At 41.3% G+C, this 18,193-nt stretch overlaps 1 long non-coding RNA gene across 4 annotated transcripts in view; it reads left to right on the top strand.

Annotated features, from left to right (window-relative positions):
- Window positions 1–2,988: 2,988 nt before the first annotated feature.
- The window catches only part of LOC102151612, a 70,910-nt gene continuing 55,705 nt past the window's right edge, over window positions 2,989–18,193 (top strand). For 2 of the 4 annotated variants that reach the window (XR_005368641.1, XR_005368640.1), the window contains exons 1-5: window positions 2,989–3,261; window positions 3,792–3,853; window positions 7,704–7,754; window positions 11,460–11,619; window positions 11,731–11,835. This is a non-coding gene — a long non-coding RNA (uncharacterized LOC102151612). Of the gene's footprint in view, window positions 3,262–3,791; window positions 3,854–7,703; window positions 7,755–11,459; window positions 11,620–11,730; window positions 11,836–12,561; window positions 12,961–18,193 lie in introns of those variants that run through there. The other 2 variants (XR_005368642.1, XR_005368643.1) reach the window with 2 other exon arrangements.

The raw sequence follows: 18,193 nt of genomic DNA, 5'->3' as shown, positions 1-18,193 counted from the left end.
TTGTTACATTTCATGGAAAAAGGTTTGTTTTATTTTTTTTTTTCAGGTGTAGTTAAGGTTACTAATCAGTTGGCATTGAGTTAATCAAAATAATGACTCTACTGGTAGCCCTAATCTAATTACTTTAAAAGCAGAGTTTTCTTTCACTGGTAGTAGAAGAGGGAGGCAAGAGGGAGAGAATATGATATATGGAAGGTTATTAGGATGGAGGGGGCTACAGGGCAAGGTCCCAATATCAGCCTCAAGATGCTAAGAGTGGTAGCTTGCTGATAGTCAGCCTGAAAATGGGGACCTCAGTCCTATGACCAAATTGAATTTGGGGAATAACATGAATGAACTCTGGAGCCATTCTTTCCAAGAGTTACCAGATAGGAACCTAGTCCTATGGACACCTTTCAATTTAGCTTTGTGAGATTCCCAAGCAAAGAACCCAGGTAAGTCTGCCTGGATTTCTGACCTCCAGGACTGTAACATTATAAATGGGTGTTGTTTTCAGTAGCTAAGTTTGTAGTCATTTATTACACAGCAATAAAATATATATATATATATATATATATAATTCTTGGTCATTCTGCATTTTTATAGACAGTTTGTAATTATGATTTCTTAACACTTGAGTGGATGTTAAGTGACCTATGTAGTTCTTTATGATTGTTAATAAAATTACCTCCTTATATTTGTACAAACCTTTTCACAAAATACTTTCACATATAGCTTTCTTATTTGATTTTCACAGTTTGTGAAGAATTGTCAGCTCCGTGTTAATGATAAAGAAAATGAGCATGGGACATACTGCGACTTGCCAAATGATCATCCTAAGGGATAAGAGTGGGCTTTGAATCCAGGTGCTGGCACTCCCATTTTATTTACACTTACTCATCAGAAAATCAGTAGGTTACCACACATAGGTTATTTGTCTATCTTGTTTTTCTCTTCATTATTCCTAGGTCACCATCATCACTGTTGCCATTCTTCTCCTCCTGCTGCTTGTTTACTAAATACTCATTAACTAAATAATGGCAGTTAAAACATTTTTCAAAAAGCCAAGATAGTTATTGAGTATCTTTTATATGCGATGGCACTTGCTGTCCAAAATGTCAAACAAAATGACAAGTGTCCTCTTGTTTATATACATGGCATTGAGTTTGGAAAGTAGAGTCATCAAGGGGACATGCTTCCAAAGCATGTGAAATATATAAAACTAGAAATAGACTTCTTTTTCTGGAGTTAACTCACAAAATAAGACTACAGTGATTTTTTATGTCCCTTCATAAGTTTTTGTTCAGTTTTATTCAACTACAATCGACATGAAATTGTATTAGTTAGTTGAAGGTGTACAAAATAATGATTCGATATATGTATCTATTGGGAAATGATTGCCACAGTAAGTTTACTTAACACTGGTAACATCTACATAATGTAATAATTCCAATATAGTTCAAATTTTTTTGTGATGAGAAATTATAATTTTTTATGATGAAAAATTGTAACTTTTTTAAGGTGAGGAGGGGCAAGAGGGAGAGGGAGAGGGAGAGAGAGAATCTTAAGCAGGCTCCATGCCCAGTGCAGAGCCCGACATGGGGCTCAATATCACAACCCTGAGATCATGACCTGAGCCAAAATAAGAGTTGGACACTTAACCAACTGAGCCACCCAGGTGCCCCCAAATTGTAACTTTCTTCGTGATGGGAATTATAACATAGCTGTACTTTTTTCCTGTCATGAGAACTCTTAAGATGGATTCTCTTAGGAACTTTTTTTTTTTTTTTTTAGGAACTTTCAAACATACAGTGCAGCATTGTTATTTATAGTCAGCATACTCTACATCAGACCCCAGAATTTATTAATCTTATAACTGGAAGTTTGTACATTTTCATCACCTTCACCCATTTCCCACATTCCCACTCCACCCCTTATCTTGTCTCTGAAAATCACCAATCTGTTCTCTGTTTCTATGAGTTCCTATTTGTTTGTTTGTTTTAGATCCTACAGATGAGAGATCCTACCATATTTGTCATTCACTGTTAGATTTATTTCACTAAGCAGAGTGCTCTGAAGGTCCATCTATGTTGTCACAAATGACAGGATTTCCTTTCCTATGGCTGAATAATATATACAATATGTATATCACATTTTCTTTATCATTTCATCATCAATAGATCGGTTATTTCCATGTCTTGGCTATTCTGAGTAATGCTATGGTGAACATGGAGGTGCAGATATTTCTTTAAGGGAGTGATTTCAGGGTTTGTTTGTTTGTTTTATATATATAAATATAAATATAAATATAAATATAAATATAAATATAAATATATATTATTTCTGTATGATCTTGTCCTTTTCTTTGCACAAATGATTTACGGAGAGGTATTCCTATTTCCAGATTTTTCTTTCAGAAAAATGGTTAGGGCAATTTAATTTGTGCTGGAGAGACTGGAACTTGAGGGAACATAAGATGAGACTCCAGGCTGTAATCCTACCAGTTTCTTAGATCAGTAAACCTCCCAGCCCTCCTGCCACCCCAGCAAACTCTTGAGAGTGGTGAGACAGTGAACAGGACATGGAAAAGCCAAGGAAACCTTCACTCCCATTCCCCAGCAAGATGCCTTTGCTCCTTTGAATCGGTCCAATGACCTGGGGAGCCTGTCCAACTGAGACTAAAGGCCAGACTACTCTCAGCAGAGGGTAGAGCATCCACTACCCCAAGTGGTAGTCCCTTGTTCTATTCTTCCCTCTCTCTTCTAATATATTTTTTTTTTCTTGAAGGATGTTTTTTGGTGGGAGGAAATTAAAGTCCAAGAGTAAATTAAATCTGAAATGGGACTTAAGCAGCTATGTAGTTGTACCTGTTATCATCTAACCAAACAATTTGGAATTAATATAGAAGGGTATAACCCATTTCAGTGTCTGCTTCATTCTGTCCCTATAACAGTTGTTGCTATGAGAACGGAATCATGTGGGACACCCCCCCACACACACACCAAAGAATATCCCATGCCTAGACCATGCTCAAAGGATATCTGCTGGCAGTCCCAGGGAGGGACATTTTGTGACTAGGGTCTGCTCCAGAAGACCTGTTTAAGAGAGGCTTATGGGCTACAATCTGTTGAGACTTCTCTTACAGTCAATTTTTCATGGCATGCCCACCATTTCACTTGGATTATGGCAATATCTGGGGTTGGTGAGGCCATTTGCCTTGCATGACCCTTGTTCAGCCATCACTTTGTGGATCATTGATAACAAACCACTATGTCACTGTCTGTAAGTCCGAGGATGGTCTTGGTGTGCAGCTCCTACAACTGTCCTGTTGAGCCAGATGGAAGGGACCTGGCGGGGGGGGGGGGGGGGGATAACCTTCATCCTAGCTGGTTGATAAGAAAAGCAAGGCTCAGTCCATAAGAGACTCCCAGTTATAGAAGGAATCAATGACAAACAAGGAGAGAGAGCCAAAGGACTCTCAGTGTTAGGTATGCATGGGATAAACACACACTACACACACATACACACACACACACAACTCCTAATCAAGAAAAAAAATCCACTGTGCCTTTTTCTCTTCTATCAAGAATAGATTAAAAAAAATCAAAGTCCCATCTGTTCTGTGTCAACATTAGAGATTGTACATTGTGTTTCATCAAAGGCAGGTTTGCCACGGTAGTGGGGGTTATATTTTTGGAACGTGCTTAGAAACCCGGAGTAACTAAACAGAACTTGGCCCTCCAGGCCCTCTCCTGCTGCCTGTGTTTGTGTTCCTCTGGCAGTTGATGTTTTTAATTGATTTATCTGACCAGGAGGACCCTGGAAAAAGACAAGTAGGTGAAGGCAGCTGCCCGGGTTTCTGGAACAAACATAGGTAAGGACCCACAGCTCTCAGCACAACAGCATGGTTTGTTTGAGCAAATTTGTACTCTGAATTCACAACAGGAACCTCACCGGCCCCACAGCCTGAGGGTTCATATTTGAGACAACTGGCTCGATCTGGCTGTGAGTGATGCTGGGGTAGAAATTCCATCCTGGAGCCCTTCTTGGGCTCTCCATCATCTCCCCCCTGAGGTCACCTTCTGCAGCTCAGCTCATCAGCACAGGCAGGTGTGCTCCTAATTGCCTGACTTCCAGGCCAGAGGAGAGAAAAGTAGGCGAAGCCATCTATAAACATGATGCTCTTGTTGCTTTTTCTCCCTGCCCCCACCAGTTTGCTCAATGTGGAGTTCATGCCACTCTGGTTACGCTGAGGATGGAACATGTCGCCATGTTCTGATGAAAGCAAAGCATCCCACTCACGCCCTCCAACACGTGTTGCTTTCTGCATGCACCTGCTGCCATCAGGGTGGAATTGATGAGATCCTGAAAAATATGTCAGTTTTTTCTTGGACTAGCTGTAGTGACAAAAGTCCTGAAGGAAATCTCTGTTCAAAGGAGAAGCTCTAAGCTCTAATGACTCCTTCAGTTGTATAGACAGAATGAACAAGCATATAGGAGGAGTAGCGGTGGTGGAGAGGGCACACCGTTGATGAAGATGCACCAGGGGTGTGCAAAACTGATCTCCAAGAAGGAAAAGGAGGGCCAGTTTGCATTACTAGTCCAAGGACAGAAAGAAGCCAGGAAAATATGAAGATGGACCACAAAGGACAGGGTGGTCCAGCTGAAGCCCAGTGACAGAGATCAAAAAAAAAAAAAAAAAAAAGAAATCCCCAGGAGAGGTAACCTAGATAGATAGATGGCCCAGTCTTGTGGAAGTACTCCGAGTGGAGTGTGATAAGAGGCAGATGAGCTTGGCAAAGTAAGTGGCCAAGCTGGACCAAGGCACACTGTTTAGGCTATAGGTCCATACGGATAAGCTTGTTCAACCTGGGGATTCTCTATGCTCTGGTCAATAACCTAGATCAACAAGGTCACCTTAGGAGCAGTGGACATGCTCAAGTGTCCGGTTATGCAGGGCCGATCTGATAGAATGGCATGGCAGTGAGAAGAAATGATAGTTGACGGATCAACATGTTCTCTCCCCTTTTGCTATTTAGAAACAGAACCAACACCCTCCCCTCCCTTCCCCTGTAGATGGAATGAGTATGGTGATGAACTCCGACAACAACTGTTAGGCACAGCTCAGGTTTTGGTCTTTCTGTTAATAGGCTAAGTGGGTATTCTGGTGATTACTTGAAAAAATGAAAATCTCTCACCATATTTGGAAGTCACGTTGTTGAAGCAGGCATATTTTATATAGTTTTTACCTCACACACCCTGAGCTTGATAGAATTTATAGCTGAATTTTAAAAGTTATTTTAAGCATAAAACTCCATCTTTAGTATTTTCTAATTGTAATCTAATGTGTTCTACCCTCAAAACATTAGGAAAAGTATATTCTGAGATAATTCTGACCCCAAAGGAGTAGGTATGGAAAGTCTGACCACATCCTTCACAGACATTCCTGTGAGGATTGGATCCAAAACTCTAGCTTATAAGGAAAGAACATGCTGGTGCTGACCTAAGGCTGCTGCACTTCCGGGCTAAGAGAGACTCCTGCTGCAGACCCTCCCCCAGAGAGTGCAGTTCCCAGGGCAGAACCAACACCCAGGTTACTGAGAAGAAATCAATCCCTAAGGGGATTAAAAGGGGCCCAATTAAGTTTGCATTAGTGAAAGGGATTGAGCTTGAGTTTATATTAAATCAGGCCACCACTGGTAATGTGACTGGAATGGAATGGCCCTAGGTGCCTCATCACAGTGGGAAGGGAGGAGGGGGAGGGGAGGAGGGAGGAAGGATGGGAATGAAGAGCTAGAGTCTTCATGTCAGTGGTGACGGGTGGACTCTTGGTGTGTTCATGTTGCAACAAAGGCTTCAGGGCGAAGCAGTTTGGAAAAGGTTCTTCTTGGACTATAACTGGTACTTCAGGAGAAGAACAATGGCTTTTTATTATCATCATTATTATTTCCAATGTCTAATGCTTAATATTAAGTGTTTATTGAATGGAGGAAAGAGTGAATATTGATTATGCAGCCAGGAGGCCTGGATTTTAATCCATTCTCCACCATATTGATTTTTAGTCACCCTCTGTCATTGCTCCAATAGTGCGCCTTATACTTTTTATCTTCCTAAATCTTAATGATCTAATTTACATATCAGTCTCCTCAAAGGAGTCTGTGAGTTCTTTTAGGAGAAGGGTGCATCTGTGTCTCACCAGCTCATTGTTTAGCAGGAGGCTGTGTTTGTCATAGCTTAAAGGTAAGAACCTAGGCTATGGAGCCAGACTTCTTGGGTTCACATCCTGACTCCACCCCTGCCTAGCTGTGTGAGTTCAGGCAAATTGCTTAACATCTCTGTGCTTGGAATAAAATTGGATAGCAATATCCATAACTCATAGAGTTGTGTGAAAATTAAATGACAAACACTCTTAAAATGCTTGGGACAGGGGTGCCTGGGTGGCTCATTAGGTTTAGCATCTGCCTTCGGCTTAGGTCATGATCTCAGGGTCCTGGGATCCAGCCCCACATGGAAGGTCTCTGTTCAGAGGAGAATCTGCTTCTCCCTCTGCCCCCTTCTAGTCATGCTGTCTCTCTCATATAAATAAATACAATCTTAAAAAAAATGCTTGGGACAGTGATTCATGCTCAGCAAATATGAACAACTACTACTTTTCCTTATTTTCATTGTTGATTATATATAAACAACTCCATCTCACTGAACCTGTTTTCTTATCTATAATATAGGGACTGTAATATAAAAATAACAATAATAATCTGAAGGTTCTCAAGGACAGATGAGGCCGTGACTAAGAGCCAGAACATCTTTTTGAAAACCGTGAGGTATCTCAAAATTCTCTGGCACCATCATTTCTAGTATTAACTATAGCACAGCTAGAAGAAATGACTTGTTCAAAATTCCACAATATAAGTAAGGCAGATGAGCTGGAACATTCATGGTTCTTCCCTGAACTGCCAAAACACTGCTTAGCTGTGATGCTCGCTGCTGAAGCCTCTGGGATTACTGTGCCTTTTTCAGTATTTACGTTAAGATATAGCCACAGGTCTTTCAGCAAAGCACTATGTTTTAATCAAAGCTGCCCTGGCTTTACTGTCCTCATCCTCAGTGCCCTCGCTCAAAGGTCTGGTAACTCTCAGAGCCGCCCTCTGATTTCTGAGATGCTATAGTCAACCCTTTAAGTGCAGGCTGGATGCTCTATGCATGGATTTTGCTAGGTGCTGTTGAGAATCCAGAGGAGGGAGAAAAAAGCCTATAGTAGGAGTTTGAACACATAGGATGGAGGTATAATATTTACTGCTAATGGATTATAGTGCCCACAAGCCCCCTTGACTATTTGCGATTCAGTTTCCATATCTATAAAATAAAAGCAATCGGATTATTCCCCAGATCTTTGCAGAGTCCATGCCCTTGATGTCACTTGTCCTGTGTTCCACTGGTACTTCTGTCATTCTCTTGCACCATTGATGGTCAAGTTAACATCTCTCTTCAAACCATAGGAGCCTCACTTATCTAGGACTTTTTCTTGAAACATATAATTTTTGTGCTTCGAATACATCAGTCTCTGCACCAGGCATTGAAAATGCACATATATACCCTCACACGGGTATATACACTTACTAAAAAATTCTGGGGTTTACTTATTGTGAGCAAAGACCTATGGCTTAGCATTTTGCTATAACCTTTATAACAATTCTGAGGAAGGTATTTTTGTCCTCTTTTTACAGATGGGTGAACGGAATCGAAGAGTAACCAATTTGTCCAATGGCACACCGCCAGTAAGTGGTACAAGCTAAGGTTTGAACCCTATGCATCTGACTCTACCTCACCATGATGTTATAGTCAGTCACCTATAAAAGATAAAGAAAGCACCATATCTGCCCTAGACTAGCCTCTTTTATTTTTTATTAAGATTATTCACCTAGTGGACATGTGGGAGATATTGATTCATAGGGTGTCTAGGTTTGGGCCTGAGATGGGATACATGAGTTAGCTGGATTTGTAGCAGTTTGAAGAGTACCCCTGTTCAGAGGGAATGGTGCCTCTAAGTCCAACAGAAGCCTAAAGAATTCTCCTTTTTTTTAATTAAGGTTTTAAGCAATGGCATGGATGAGGGCAAGAGTGGGGTAAATTCATTGTGACATGAATTTGGAAGGACTGGCAAATCAACCAAGTGATAGAATCATAGTGAGAAATGATGTGCCTGCTGAGTAATTTATATCACATTTTAAACCCAACATTGAATAGAGCTGTCCTTATCTCCATTTTATTGATGAGCAGACCCAAGCCTAGGGAAGTGACCATCCAAAGATGACACAGCCTATAAGTTGACTTTTTCCCCCAAACTCAACTATTTTGGAATATTATGTATTTATGGAAAGTGTACAAAGATAGCACCCAGCATCCCGGTATATACCTTATTGTCAATATCTTATATTTGCATTTGTCAAATTAAAAAACCCATATTAGTACATTATTATTAAACTAAGATCCAGCCCTTATCTTCTTTTGGTTATTTTTTTTCCATTAATGTTCTTACATTATGTTCCTAGGGCTGCCTTAACAAAATACTATGAACTAGATGACTTAAAGAAATAGGAATTTATTCTCTCACAGTTCTGGAAGCCAGAAGTCCAAGAGCAAAGGGTTCAGAGGGTGATGGTCTCTCAAAAATTTCTAGAGAGAGAAGTTTTTTTGCCTCTTCTAGTGTCTGGTGGTTGCTGGAAATCCACAGAATTCCTTGGTGTTGGGATCTGAATGTTTGTACTCCCTCTAAATTCTTATGTTGAAATCCTAATGCACAATGTGATTGTATTAGAGAGGTGGGGGCTTTGGAAATTAATGTCCTTATAAAAGAGACCCATGAGAGGTCTCTCATTCCTTCTATCGATGAGACTATGGCAAGAAATCTGTGATCGACTCACCTACCTAAGTGGGCACCCTGATCTTAGACTTCTAGCCTCCAGAACTGTGAGAAATAAATTTCGGTTGCTTCTAAGCCACCTAGGAGTTTTGTTATAACAGCCTGAATGGACTTGATACTTGGGTTGTAGACACATCACTTCAATCTTGGCCTCTGTTTTTACATGGCCTTCTCCCCTTTGTGTCTCCATGTGTAGCTTTCCTTCCTTTTATAAGGACACCAGTCATACTAGTTTTATGGCCATCCTAATCAAATATGACTGCATCTTGGGGCACCTGGGTGGCGTAGTTGGCTAAGAATTCAACTCTTGGTTTTGGCTCAAGTCATGGTCTCAGGGTTGTGAGATAGAGCCCCACATCAGGCTCTACACTGGGTGTGGAGTCTGCTTGAGATTCTCTCTCTCCTCCTCCCTCTGACCCTGCCCCTCCTTCCTTCACTCATTCTCTCTGTCTCTCAAATGAAGAAATAAATCTTTAAAAAAATGTGACTGTGTATTAACTTGATTACATCTGTAAAGAGCCTATCCCCCAAATAATGCCAAATTCTGAGGTACTGGGTAAACATAAATTTTGGAGAGGATGATTAGGGCACTATTCAATCCAGTACTGTCTTCTTTCTATTTCAGCATCCAATCAGGGTACCACAATGCATTATCTGTTGTGTCCCCTCATTCTCCTCTGGTCTATTGCAGTTTCTTAGTTTTCCCTTGTTTCTCATGACCTTGACAGTCTTCTTGAGGAGTACTGGCCAGATATCCTACAGAATGTCTGGGTTTGTCTGATTTTTTTTTTCTCATAATTAGCATGCTGGTTTTTGGAAAGAATACCATAGAAGTGGCAAGCCCTTGTGAGTTGACCTTTAAGCTCAGACTCGAGCTCAAGTTTTAGTTATAAAATCTGTAAGTATAAAGACAAAACATTCCTGAGAATCTGCTGTTGGCTTACTCGTTTATATCTCTTTTCAGGGGTGTGCATCGCACTGGACATATAATTGGGGGCTCAGTAATACCCAATAAATTGACTGATGCAGGATCTGCTGACTGCCCACCCACCTCAATTATCTTTCCTTAAACATGGAACTGCAGCTTTCCTGTTCACATATACATGACAAACCTATCCACATTGCTAATGTTAATTCATGTTTTTTGAGATTTCCCAGTATATCAAATGCTGCTGCAAACACAGAGTTGGACAAGATCCCTGCTTGGTAGGCTGAATAATCCAAATGGCAGAAAAGCAGAGGTCATCTGCAGGAGCTGAGCTGTGTACAAAGATTCCTTAGCTTGTCATGGCCCAGATGAATTGATAGGAGGAAAAACAAGAATTTGTTCTTCACTTGCAAAGGGTAGATTATGTGGATTCAAATCCTCTCTTGAATATTAATGATAACCAAACAAAGGAAGCTCTCTTATTAAGCATACCTCAGCCTTCACTTCAATTTAGAAGTGAAGGGAGAGTTTGTATTTATTAGTGGATTAAAATTCCAGAATTCTTGTCCTGTCATGTACTTGTTTGCTTGCTTATTTATTTATATATTCTACTCATATTCACTATTCACCCCAGAATTGGGCAGCCTGGTGCTCTATGGGATAGCTAGAAGAGCACATCATTTAGAATTAGCAGAACTTCTTATAAATCTCAGGTCTCTTAAATTACTAGCTGTGCCGAAAGCTAAGACTCAGTTTCCCCAGCTATAATATCACAATAACATATTCCTTTGTGGTACTATTTTTGCCTATGAAGCATTTACTCCTCCTTCCCTAGTGACAGCTCCTTGATCTGTCTCCAGGCCACTACCCACCAAACCCTACTGGATGCAGATTTGTTCCAGGCATCCTGACTCCTTAAGCTAGGGAGTGGACACATGCTTCAAGCCAGCCTCATTGTACACCATCTTGGGAATCTGAATTTCAAAGGGAGTTATAAGAGAAGAAGTGACTAGAGTGAATTCATTTTGGAAAAGGCATTTGGAGGAGGATCTCCATGGATTTCTGCTACCCAGATCCCTTAGAATGGCTTCTGTTTATTTTATTATTTTATTTTATTTTTTTTATTTCATTCCATTTCATTATATTTTGCTCTTTTCTCATGCCAGCTTCATCATTTGCTTACATTCTGTGAATCTTCTATCCTTCCCAGGATATACATATTTACTCTGCTTATGGAAGCCAGAGTTGGTCTCTGTTGCCCATGGCCAAGAACCGTGGTGGACATTCCTTTAGCTTCTTCACAGCCCTACCCCATTCCAGGAGCTTGAGATAATTCCTTCCTCCTTTCAACTTCCACATTAATTTGTTTATTCATTCCTGAGAGCTTACATAACTTCTTTCCTTAACTCCCATTATTTTTGTATCAATCTTGTCTAGCCATGAAAGACACAGTCTAGCTATTGGATGTTTATGAGCTGAATTGCATTCTCTCAAAATTCATATGTTGAAATCCTAACCCCCAATACCTCAGAATGTGAAGGTGTTTGGAGATAAGATCTTTAAAGAGATGGTGAAGGTAAAATGAGGTCATTCAGGTGAGCCTTAATCCAATGTGACTTTTGTCTTTATAAGAAGAGGGGAGATTAGGACACAGACACACATAGAGGGAAGACCACATGAGGAGGACACTTGTGTCTAGAAGGAGGAGAAGAGTCGGTCATGTTTTGCTAGTGGAAAGCCCTCCACAGGAAGCAGCTATCAGCAATGGGAAAGAGGTCCATCTCCTGACCAGGTAATGATTAAGAATAAGAGAAAAGTTGTTGAGAACAAAAAAAGAGATTCTATTTGTGGCTTGGGTAAGTCACCTCAACTCCCTAAACCTGTTTGCTTATCTCCAAAATAGGGATAACAACAATACCTGCATCTTCTAGCATTGTTGGGAGTTGCACATGGGAGATATGTATCCAGTCTACAGAAAGTTCTCTATCAGCCTAAAAATTCCTTGAGGGTAGGTATTCTGGTTATATTACTTACCCTTTTATTCCCACTTTCTGGGGATATGTGGTAGACATTCTGCTTCTATTTTGGATAAGTAAATGGCAGCTGTTCTTAAGGGGAGGGGGAGGAGATAGATGGACAGCTACTCTGAGCTAGGATTGCTGTCTGTGGTTTTATTTACTAACCCAAGGCTAGTGCAGGGAAGAGCAGAGGATGATTTAAGGGTCAGGATGGAGAATACACCAAAAATGATGACAGAGGAAAAAAAATAATCTACTTTTCTAAATCTGGACTTCCTGCTTAGGTATTCAACTCTTGAGTGAATGAGAACTTACAAACTCATTACACTGAATTAGTTGTGAATGGTGGAGTGTGTCTATGGGATTGGAGTTGGGGGAGCAGTAATGAAGTTACCTTCCTACCTGGTCTACCCCCACCCCTCAGCATGGTGTACACTGCAGCCCATCTGCAACATCATGGACATGAAGACATAGCTCTATGTGTATAGTTCCTATTCATTGTCTCTCTGTTTCCTGTGGGGCAAAAGTAGAGTCCTTATGCCCACATATAAAACCTCTGTGTCAGGCTCCCTGTGCATTTGTTTATCTCACTTCCTCCCTGGCTCCTGCCCCCAGAACCAGAACACTATTTGCTTAGCCTCCAGCCCATTCGCATAACTCGTATTCTCCCTGGATTTCTCTTTTTCCATGTGTCTGCCTGGCAAATGCCTGTTCAGCTCCAGCATCACCTGCTTAGATGCAGAAGAGTCAAGGCAGATCCCATGAACCCCTGCCCCAAAGCCCTATTGCACCAAGAGAATAATCAGAGCTTTCTACCCTGGCCTCCCACATTGAGCCTTGAGCTCCTCTAGAGCAGGCTCTGTGGTCTTCATCTTGATGCCCATGGGTTTCAACAAATCTGATGAAAGAATGAGCGAGTGTTTCTCAGCTTCCATTAACTGAAGACTTACTATGTGTCAGGCACCCTGCCTGACAATTTCCATCTCCTGATATGAGGAAAGGAAAAGTGAGAAATGTTGTGCCCAAGATTGCGAATCCGAGAAACCACCAAGAAGCCGACACCGATGCAAGCACACGAGGTTTTATTAGCAAGCTCGAGCTTGGGTCCAAGTGTACCCGACACAGCGGAGCAGGGACTTGGACCCCGAAGTGGGTTACAGCTGGGTTTTTTATAGGCTGGTCTAGGGGATTTCCAGAAGGGATGGAAGAATTCTAAGATGGCACTTTCTACCACAGGTGTGGGCTCTGTTGTCTTTCTGATATGGGATTCTCTGCCGAGGGCAATTCTGAGCTCTGTTGTCTTTCTGATATGAGATTACCTGCTGAGTACATTGAGGACATTCTGCAGTTTTTCCCATAAAGTTCAGCTCTTATTCACAGGGGCCTAAGATGGCTGTACTTGTGCTAATGCTAAACTTTAGGTGGGATGGCCTTAATTTTTCTCGGCCTCCATAAGAAAGGCTAAGTAATTCCCCTAAAAGCTTCCAGTGATGCAGCGGGAGGTGGGGTCTAGGGCTCAGGACTCTTCTGCTGACTTGGTCATGTGTCTCCTGAGCATTCACCTAATGAGCACCTACTATTTAGTAAACTACGATTTTCAGTATCAGTCACTGTGAAGTTTGCTGGTTCTAGCATAAGACTTTTTAAAACATCTTTTTAAATAGCAGGACCCATGGAGGAGGGGTAATATATTTTATTCTGCAAAATCAGAAGCCCCAGTCCAAGGCAGCAAAGAGGAAGGAGAGATAAACTCTTCTGATAGGCACTCAGTGATAAGAAGGTTTCTCTGCCTTCAGTGGGAAAAAAGTGGGTCTGACATTCCCAGAAAGGCTCTCAGTACTAAAAAAGGAAGCACTTTGACTCTGGAAATCTGGAATGTGTCCATGAGGTGAGCTGCTGGGTGTTTCTGATGCTAATTGCCCACTTTTCCATGTCCCAGAACCCAAATTTTTTAAGTCAGTGGGGAATTTTATTCTAAACACTCTTCCCACCTACAAATACATTTTTGACCGTAGCAAGCAATGGACAGTAGCACCATTATCCCAAATTCACTCCCACCCTACTCTGCACAGAGCGATGCCCTCGTCTGGAGCCCCTCTCCCACCCCCTAGCTAACTGCTCGTGTCTCTGAATGGCGTCTGTTTTACAACTAACACTGTTTCACTGTTGATGAAACATCTTTGGCCTACATCTGTGCATCCTTGCCATTCAGGGCATCAATTGGTAACCCTTTTTTTTTTAGTGATAATAACTAATGATGCGTCTCACAGTCCAAGGACTCTTAGACTTGTCAAGTTCTGTGTGGGCTCAGCCCAGCGCATATCCAGGTCCTATAGGGGAAATGAAGGAAGCATCTGGAATTCCTGCTTCTCTAGAAGTTATGTTTCTGCATCTAACAGAGCTGTGGGAATGGAAGTTGATATAACAAGCTGGTGAGAAGCAAAATGCCACATCACCACCTGGTCGTTTCACTTACTAGAGATGAGATGTTCCTCTCAGCCCTTTCCCTGGACTGTTCTGTGTAGAGTTAGGAATGGCTCCAAGGTGCCCCAAGAAAAGATCAACAACAGCAAAAGGCTGATCTTCAGGCATCAAGACAAGAGTATGTTTACATTGTGTATTCTCAGTTTAAAATCCAAAGGAAGACTTTTTCTGTTTCTGAAAAATATCCTTCAAATTAGCATTTCCAGCAAATAGATTTGTCTGTAACCTTGGCAAGTTCTCATTTACCTATGGAGAGTGCTCCATACTTCAAAAAATGCTGACTAGGAGTTGAATCATGGTATGTGCATTGTTTCTTCTTTCAAGAGATTTGTTTAATATTTTGAGGAAAGCATACAAGACAGTTTCCCACTCTCTGAAACCTTTCATTCTTAACAGACCCTGAAGAACTGATCACTTTTGCCTCTGGAAGCACAGTAAGGGGCGTGTGTGTGTGTGTGTGTGTGTGTGTGTATTATTTGTATGGCGTTATGCCAATGTGTAAATACGTATATAAGTTCATTGAGTCCTCAAACAACCCTTTCTGTGTTATTGTGCATGAGGCCTTGGACATTCTGTTTCCCTGTCCTCTTAAGTGTGTCTGTTTCAATACTTCTCTGTCCACAGTGACACTACTGACCAGCTGGTACATGTGAGATGTCTAGGTTAGGTGCGGCATCTTAGCTTTATTCACCTGGAGGTTCTACCCAATGGGCAGAGGAGAGGAGGTGCAGCATGAGGCCTGGGCTTTAGGGCCAGTTCCTTCGGGGATTTATCACTGGTGCTGAGCAGATTTAAGCTTTACCCATCCAGTCCTTTAACATATAAACAAGGGACCATGCTAGATGCGGAGACTCCTTTTTTACATCTGTGAAATCTGAAAGGTGTGGTGTGCCCTTTCCAATCCAGGGCTATTGCCAGGAATAAATGTAGAAACCCTTTAAGAAGATAAAGAATGTCAGACGCAAGGCATTTTAATAATTATCAAAGCTTTAAACACACATAAAAAGGGTGCATTACAACATCAAATACTAAACTATGCTCTACTGTCAATTAATAATGCTGGGCCAATTCTGACATGTGATACAATTATCTCCCCCTCTAATTTGTCCATTTTGCTGTCATTAGAGTAATCTCCCTTTTAAGGCAGAAGCCTGTAATGGACTCCACTTTGCCTATTTGAGTCAGTTCTAACTATGACAAAAACCACACCTGGTCTTTCTTTCTTTCTTTCTTTCTTTCTTTCTTTCTTTCTTTCTTTCTTTCTTTTTTTTTATTTGAGAGAGAGAGAGAGAGCAAGCACAAGCAGGAAGACCAGCAGAGAGAGAATCAGGCTCCCACCAATCAGGGAGTCCAACGTGGGACTCCATCCCAGGACCCTGAGATCATGACCCAAGCCAAAGGCAGACAGAATCCTAACCGACTGAGCCACCCAGGTGCTCCCACACTTGGTCTTGAATGAGGACCTACTCTGTACCTGACACTATGCTGGTTGCCTTGGCTTAAAGCATAGCAACACCTCTTGGTATAATCTCAACCAAGTTACTTAACCTCCGTGATCCTCAGTTTTCTCATCTGTCAATTGGGGATAGCACTTATATCTGCAGGCCTGCTGCATTCAGGTGTGCGAGTCCTACAGCGCTCAGAGCACCCAATCTAAGGAAACACCATTCACCTCATCAACATGAGAGACTGGTGTAGTTATTCTCCGAAATTCTACTGGTGTAGTTTCCCAGCAGATGCCAACAGAGTGTCTTGTTCTAACAAAATAGTTTATTATGACAATTTTCCAACAGATGGGAGTAAAATAAAGGGAGGCTTTTACTGCTTTATACATAAGCTCCAAAGAGACAAGGAGTAACCCCAAGTACCTAACTCGAGGGTCGTTATGAGCACTGATTGCATAAATATATAAAAAGCACAAAGAACAGTGTTAGAAAAACGTAGGAAGAATCCATAAGTGGCAGTAATTATAAATTATCTGCATCCTCTGGAGTAATCACCTTTATTCCTCATTATAGCCTCAAAAGGCAATACTATTTCAAACACTGTTTTACAAATAAAATTAGTGTGGAGAGATTGAATAATAGCTTAAATGTCAGCAAGATAGTGAGTGGGTGAGTTTGGGATCTGAACTGAGGCCTATCTGCTTGAGTCTGAGCCACTAACTATTGTAAGAGCTTTTTCTGTGTGTGCCAAGGTAAACCCTGCCCCACCATCTGCCTGAGGTAGGGTCCCTCTCATGATGTCCTCATCTCTACGCATCATGTGGTTGGCAGTGTAGCCAGGGTCATCCTGCATTGCTTCTTGGAGTTTCAGCCTAATTTGTTCTCTGCCACAGTAACCTAGCCTAGGTGTTAAGGCTTATTATTAAACCGCCTTATAAACCTGTATTAAGGTTACCGCTCCTTGCAACTGGTCCTTATTTTACAGAATTAAATTCCAAGTTTGATCATAGCTTGCAAGTCTTAAAGTGTCTGACGTCTCAGTACCTTGTCAATCAAGTCCCTTCTCTTTTCTTTTCTTTGCTGTTTTTATCTTCTTCAGGCCAATGTATCTGTTTATTGTTTGTCTCCTCCCCACTGGCATGTAAGCTCTATGAGTGTGGAGAGCTCTTCTGTTTGCTTACTGCCTTACTGCTCATACTTGGATTAGTGAGCCTGCCTATATTAGTCTTCTAGGGCTTTCGTAACAAAATATCACAGATTGGGTGGCTTAAACAATAAAAATATATTTTCTGATAGTTCTGGAGGCTAGAAATCCAAGATCAATATGCTGTCAGGTCAAGGTTGACATCTGATAGAATCACTCTTTCTGTCTTGTAGACAGCCACTTTCTGGATATGTCCTCACATGGCCTTTCTTCTGTGTGTGTAGACAGAGGGAGAGACTGAGATATCTCTTGTGTCTCCTCTTTTTAGAAGGACACCAACCCTTTTGGATTAAGACTCCACCCTTATGATCATACTTAACCTTTATTATCTCATTATAGGCCCTACTTCCAAATACAGTCACATTGAAGGTTAGGGCTTCAGTTATCTGAGTTTGGAAGGAGGAACAATCCAGTCCATAACACTGACACATGGCAGGTTCTCAATATTTGTGGAGCTGGACTGCATTCTTTTCATCCTCCTCTGTATTATACCTTCTGTACTGTTTTTAAACACTTCTGTTATTCATAAATCTCTACATATTGACTTAATGATTTCTCCTACTCTATAACATGATGGAATTCTTGAAATACTGAGGGAACTTCATTCCAGGTGTCCTTGGACCAACCACCCTAGGCTTCTGGGGAGGAGCAAGTTCATCATTCCAAAGTATATACTGAGACATTAATGCCCAACTCACTATCAGAAATGTCACCAGAAATGTTGAGCACGAGAGGGATGAGAATACCATGCAATTTATATTTAGTAGAAGGAGCACTCGAGGGGAGTTTGTTGAGCAAGAGTATGTGCATTTGGGAATAGGTGTGTATTTATGGGTGAAAGTGGTGCTTCCCCCACATAGGTTGAGAATATAGAGGTAAAAAAATCTAATATCAGAAATTTCATATGTTTCGATTTGATGTGTGTGGTTTGACTTATGTGTACGTGGCCTAAGTGTGGCTGTGTGGACTTCTGTAGAGATGAGTCTGTATGTGTTGAGGAGTGTGGGTTGTATGGATAGAATGTATACTTGTTTTTTTTTTTTTTTAGAATGTATACTTGTATATGTTCAGGAAAGAGGGCATGCATGTGGATGGCAGGTTGTAGGTCTATGCGGTAGGAGAATCAGGAAGGCTTCCTGGCAGAGTCGATGTTGAAGCTTTAAGTGAAAGGACAAATAGAGTTATCTAGATGCACTAGCAAAAAGGGTAGAGAAG

Source organism: Canis lupus, chromosome 13 (assembly GCF_011100685.1).
Source record: "Canis lupus familiaris isolate Mischka breed German Shepherd chromosome 13, alternate assembly UU_Cfam_GSD_1.0, whole genome shotgun sequence".
NCBI classification, from domain to species: Eukaryota; Metazoa; Chordata; class Mammalia; order Carnivora; family Canidae; genus Canis; species Canis lupus.
The sequence above is the reverse complement of the archived record's forward strand: the minus strand, read 5'-3'. Positions and strand labels throughout refer to the sequence as shown.